Consider the following 6,559-nt stretch of genomic DNA (forward strand, 5'->3'; position numbering starts at 1 on the left):
TAGGAATGTCTGGTCTACACAGCACGCCCGTAAGGTCAGCAGGTGTACCCCAGCGAACCAGTAAGGGTTCAGGTACTACCCTGGAGTACCGGTGGGTGTACCAATACTACCGCAGAGTACCGGTGGGGGTACCGCTACTACCCCAGCATATCGGGTAGGGGTGCCAGGCCAACAACAGAGCATCAGGTAGGGATACCGGGACTAACACGGAGGGTCAGGTAGGAATGTCTGGTCTACACCGCGCGCCAGTAACGTCAGCAGGTGAACCCCAGTGAACCAGTAAGGGTTCACGTACTACCCCGGAGTACCGGTGGGTGTACCGATACTACCGCAGAGTAACGGTGGGGGTACCGCTACTACCCCAGAACATCGGGTATGAGTGCCAAGCCTATATGCGGAGCATCAGGTAGTGATAGCGGGTGTAACCTGTGGGGTCCGGTAGGGAGGCCAGGTCTAGTCCAGCGCGCACGAAGGGACAGCTGGTGTTCTCTGGCGCATCACAAAGGTTTCCGTTCCAAGCCCAGAGTACCGGTGGGGGAACCGGTTCTAACTCAAAACATCTGGTAGGTATACCAGGCCTACCCCGGCGGGTAAGGTAAGAAGGGTGGGCGTAAAGCGGCGCGCCCGTAGGGTCGGCAGGTGTACCCCGGCGCACCAGTAAGGGTTCCGGTACAATCCAGGAGTACCGGTGGGTATAGCAAAAGTACCGCGGAGTACCGGTGGGTGTACCGGTACTACCCCAGATTGTCGGGTAGGGGGCCAGGCCTACCGCAGAGCATCAGGTAGGGATATCGGGCCTAGCCTGGAGGGTCAGGTAGGAATGTCTGGTCTACACAGCACGCCCGTAAGGTCAGCAGGTGTACCCCAGCGAACCAGTAAGGGTTCAGGTACTACCCTGGAGTACCGGTGGGTGTACCAATACTACCGCAGAGTACCGGTGGGGGTACCGGTACTAGCCCAGCATGTCGGGTAGGGGTGCCAGGCCAACAACGGAGCATCAGGTAGGGATACCGGGCCTAAAACGGAGGGTCAGGTAGGAATGTCTGGTCTACACCGTGCGCCAGTAACGTCAGCAGGTGTACCCCAGTGAACCAGTAAGGGTTCACGTACTACCCCGGAGTACCGGTGGGTGTACCGATACTACCGCAGAGTAACGGTGGGGGTACCGCTACTACCCCAGAACATCGGGTATGAGTGCCAAGCCTAATGCGGAGAATCAGGTAGGGATAGCGGGTCTAACCTGTGGGGTCCGGTAGGGAGGCCAGGTCTAGTCCAGCGCGCACGAAGGGACAGCTGGTGTTCTCTGGCGCATCACAAAGGGTTCCGTTCCAAGCCCAGAGTACCGGTGGGGGAACCGGTTCTACCTTGAAACATCGGGTAGGTATACCAGGCCTACCCGGAGGGTCAGGTAGGAAGGGTGGGCGTAAATCGGCGCGCCCGTAGTGTCAGCAGGTGTACCCCGGCGCACCAGTAAGGGATCCGGTACAATCCAGGAGTACCGGTGGGTATAGCAAAAGTACCGCGGGGTACCGGTGGGTGTACCGGTACTACCCCAGATTGTCGGGTAGGGGGCCAGGCCTACCGCAGAGCATCAGGTAGGGATACCGGGCCTAGCCTGGAGGGTCAGGTAGGAATGTCTGGTCTACAGAGCACGCCCGTAAGGTCAGCAGGTGTACCCCAGCGAACCAGTAAGGGTTCAGGTACTACCCTGGAGTACCGGTGGGTGTACCAATACTACCGCAGAGTACCGGTGGGGGTACCGCTACTACCCCAGCATATCGGGTAGGGGTGCCAGGCCAACAACGGAGCATCAGGTAGGGATACCGGGCCTAAAACGGAGGGTCAGGTAGGAATGTCTGGTCTACACCGCGCGCCAGTAACGTCATCAGGTGTACCCCAGTGAACCAGTAAGGGTTCACGTACTACCCCGGAGTACCGGTGGGTGTACCGATACTACCGCAGAGTAACGGTGGGGGTACCGGTAGTACCCCAGAACATCGGGTATGGGTGCCAAGCCTATATGCGGAGCATCAGGTAGTGATAGCGGGTGTAACCTGTGGGGTCCGGTAGGGAGGCCAGGTCTAGTCCAGCGCGCACGAAGGGACAGCTGGTGTTCTCTGGCGCATCACAAAGGTTTCCGTTCCAAGCCCAGAGTACCGGTGGGGGAACCGGTTCTAACTCAAAACATATGGTAGGTATACCAGGCCTACCCCGGCGGGTAAGGTAAGAAGGGTGGGCGTAAAGCGGCGCACCCGTAGGGTCAGCAGGTGTACCCCGGCGCACCAGTAAGCTTTCCGGTACAATCCAGGAGTACCAGTGGGTATAGCAAAAGTACCGCGGAGTACTTCTGGGTGTACCCGTACTACCCCAGATTGTCGGGTAGGGGGCCAGGCCTACCGCAGAGCATCAGGTAGGGATACCGGGCCTAGCCTGGAGGGTCAGGTAGGAATGTCTGGTCTACACAGCACGCCCGTAAGGTCAGCAGGTGTACCCCAGCGAACCAGTAAGGTTTCAGGTACTACCCTGGAGTACCGGTGGGTGTACCAATACTACCGCAGAGTACCGGTGGGGGTACCGCTACTACCCCAGCATATCGGGTAGGGGTGCCAGGCCAACAACAGAGCATCAGGTAGGGATACCAGGACTAACACGGAGGGTCAGGTAGGAATGTCTGGTCTACACCGCGCGCCAGTAACGTCAGCAGGTGAACCCCAGTGAACCAGTAAGGGTTCACGTACTACCCCGGAGTACCGGTGGGTGTACCGATACTACCGCAGAGTAACGGTGGGGGTACCGCTACTACCCCAGAACATCGGGTATGAGTGCCAAGCCTATATGCGGAGCATCAGGTAGTGATAGCGGGTGTAACCTGTGGGGTCCGGTAGGGAGGCCAGGTCTAGTCCAGCGCGCACGAAGGGACAGCTGGTGTTCTCTGGCGCATCACAAAGGTTTCCGTTCCAAGCCCAGAGTACCGGTGGGGGAACCGGTTCTAACTCAAAACATCTGGTAGGTATACCAGGCCTACCGCGGCGGGTAAGGTAAGAAGGGTGGGCGTAAAGCGGCGCGCCCGTAGGGTCGGCAGGTGTACCCCGGCGCACCAGTAAGGGTTCCGGTACAATCCAGGAGTACCGGTGGGTATAGCAAAAGTACCGCGGAGTACCGGTGGGTGTACCGGTACTACCCCAGATTGTCGGGTAGGGGGCCAGGCCTACCGCAGAGCATCAGGTAGGGATACCGGGCCTAGCCTGGAGGGTCAGGTAGGAATGTCTGGTCTACACAGCACGCCCGTAAGGTCAGCAGGTGTACCCCAGCGAACCAGTAAGGGTTCAGGTACTACCCTGGAGTACCGGTGGGTGTACCAATACTACCGCAGAGTACCGGTGGGGGTACCGGTACTAGCCCAGCATGTCGGGTAGGGGTGCCAGGCCAACAACGGAGCATCAGGTAGGGATACCGGGCCTAAAACGGAGGGTCAGGTAGGAATGTCTGGTCTACACCGTGCGCCAGTAACGTCAGCAGGTGTACCCCAGTGAACCAGTAAGGGTTCACGTACTACCCCGGAGTACCGGTGGGTGTACCGATACTACCGCAGAGTAACGGTGGGGGTACCGCTACTACCCCAGATCATCGGGTATGGGTGCCAAGCCTAATGCGGAGAATCAGGTAGGGATAGCGGGTCTAACCTGTGGGGTCCGGTAGGGAGGCCAGGTCTAGTCCAGCGCGCACGAAGGGACAGCTGGTGTTCTCTGGCGCATCACAAAGGGTTCCGTTCCAAGCCCAGAGTACCGGTGGGGGAACCGGTTCTACCTTGAAACATCGGGTAGGTATACCAGGCCTACCCGGAGGGTCAGGTAGGAAGGGTGGGCGTAAATCGGCGCGCCCGTAGTGTCAGCAGGTGTACCCCGGCGCACCAGTAAGGGATCCGGTACAATCCAGAAGTACCGGTGGGTATAGCAAAAGTACCGCGGGGTACCGGTGGGTGTACCGGTACTACCCCAGATTGTCGGGTAGGGGGCCAGGCCTACCGCAGAGCATCAGGTAGGGATACCGGGCCTAGCCTGGAGGGTCAGGTAGGAATGTCTGGTCTACAGAGCACGCCCGTAAGGTCAGCAGGTGTACCCCAGCGAACCAGTAAGGGTTCAGGTACTACCCTGGAGTACCGGTGGGTGTACCAATACTACCGCAGAGTACCGGTGGGGGTACCGGTACTACCCCAGCATATCGGGTAGGGGTGCCAGGCCAACAACGGAGCATCAGGTAGGGATACCGGGCCTAAAACGGAGGCTCAGGTAGGAATGTCTGGTCTACACCGCGCGCCAGTAACGTCAGCAGGTGTACCCCAGTGAACCAGTAAGGGTTCACGTACTACCCCGGAGTACCGGTGGGTGTACCGATACTACCGCAGAGTAACGGTGGGGGTACCAGTAGTACCCCAGAACATCGGGAATGGGTGCCAAGCCTATATGCGGAGCATCAGGTAGTGATAGCGGGTGTAACCTGTGGGGTCCGGTAGGGAGGCCAGGTCTAGTCCAGCGCGCACGAAGGGACAGCTGGTGTTCTCTGGCGCATCACAAAGGTTTCCGTTCCAAGCCCAGAGTACCGGTGGGGGAACCGGTTCTAACTCAAAACATATGGTAGGTATATCAGGCCTACCCCGGCGGGTAAGGTAAGAAGGGTGGGCGTAAAGCGGCGCACCCGTAGGGTCAGCAGGTGTACCCCGGCGCACCAGTAAGCTTTCCGGTACAATCCAGGAGTACCGGTGGGTATAGCAAAAGTACCGCGGAGTACTTCTGGGTGTACCCGTACTACCCCAGATTGTCGGGTAGGGGGCCAGGCCTACCGCAGAGCATCAGGTAGGGATACCGGGCCTAGCCTGGAGGGTCAGGTAGGAATGTCTGGTCTACAGAGCACGCCCGTAAGGTCAGCAGGTGTACCCCAGCGAACCAGTAAGGGTTCAGGTACTAGCCTGGAGTACCGGTGGGTGTACCAATACTACCGCAGAGTACCGGTGGGGGTACCGCTACTACCCCAGCATATCGGGTAGGGGTGCCAGGCCAACAACAGAGCATCAGGTAGGGATACCGGGACTAACACGGAGGCTCAGGTAGGAATGTCTGGTCTACACCGCGCGCCAGTAACGTCAGCAGGTGAACCCCAGTGAACCAGTAAGGGTTCACGTACTACCCCGGAGTACCGGTGGGTGTACCGATACTACCGCAGAGTAACGGTGGGGGTACCGCTACTACCCCAGAACATCGGGTATGAGTGCCAAGCCTATATGCGGAGCATCAGGTAGTGATAGCGGGTGTAACCTGTGGGGTCCGGTAGGGAGGCCAGGTCTAGTCCAGCGCGCACGAAGGGACAGCTGGTGTTCTCTGGCGCATCACAAAGGTTTCCGTTCCAAGCCCAGAGTACCGGTGGGGGAACCGGTTCTAACTCAAAACATCTGGTAGGTATACCAGGCCTACCCCGGCGGGTAAGGTAAGAAGGGTGGGCGTAAAGCGGCGCGCCCGTAGGGTCGGCAGGTGTACCCCGGCGCACCAGTAAGGGTTCCGGTACAATCCAGGAGTACCGGTGGGTATAGCAAAAGTACCGCGGAGTACCGGTGGGTGTACCGGTACTACCCCAGATTGTCGGGTAGGGGGCCAGGCCTACCGCAGAGCATCAGGTAGGGATACCGGGCCTAGCCTGGAGGGTCAGGTAGGAATGTCTGGTCTACACAGCACGCCCGTAAGGTCAGCAGGTGTACCCCAGCGAACCAGTAAGGGTTCAGGTACTACCCTGGAGTACCGGTGGGTGTACCAATACTACCGCAGAGTACCGGTGGGGGTACCGGTACTACCCCAGCATATCGGGTAGGGGTGCCAGGCCAACAACGGAGCATCAGGTAGGGATACCGGGCCTAAAACGGAGGCTCAGGTAGGAATGTCTGGTCTACACCGCGCGCCAGTAACGTCAGCAGGTGTACCCCAGTGAACCAGTAAGGGTTCACGTACTACCCCGGAGTACCGGTGGGTGTACCGATACTACCGCAGAGTAACGGTGGGGGTACCGGTAGTACCCCAGAACATCGGGAATGGGTGCCAAGCCTATATGCGGAGCATCAGGTAGTGATAGCGGGTGTAACCTGTGGGGTCCGGTAGGGAGGCCAGGTCTAGTCCAGCGCGCACGAAGGGACAGCTGGTGTTCTCTGGCGCATCACAAAGGTTTCCGTTCCAAGCCCAGAGTACCGGTGGGGGAACCGGTTCTAACTCAAAACATATGGTAGGTATATCAGGCCTACCCCGTTGGGTAAGGTAAGAAGGGTGGGCGTAAAGCAGCGCACCCGTAGGGTCAGCAGGTGTACCCCGGCGCACCAGTAAGCTTTCCGGTACAATCCAGGAGTACCGGTGGGTATAGCAAAAGTACCGCGGAGTACTTCTGGGTGTACCCGTACTACCCCAGATTGTCGGGTAGGGGGCCAGGCCTACCGCAGAGCATCAGGTAGGGATACCGGGCCTAGCCTGGAGGGTCAGGTAGGAATGTCTGGTCTACACAGCACGCCCGTAAGGTCAGCAGG

The sequence above is a fragment of the Accipiter gentilis genome, unplaced genomic scaffold, assembly GCF_929443795.1.
Source record: "Accipiter gentilis unplaced genomic scaffold, bAccGen1.1, whole genome shotgun sequence".
NCBI classification, from domain to species: Eukaryota; Metazoa; Chordata; class Aves; order Accipitriformes; family Accipitridae; genus Astur; species Astur gentilis.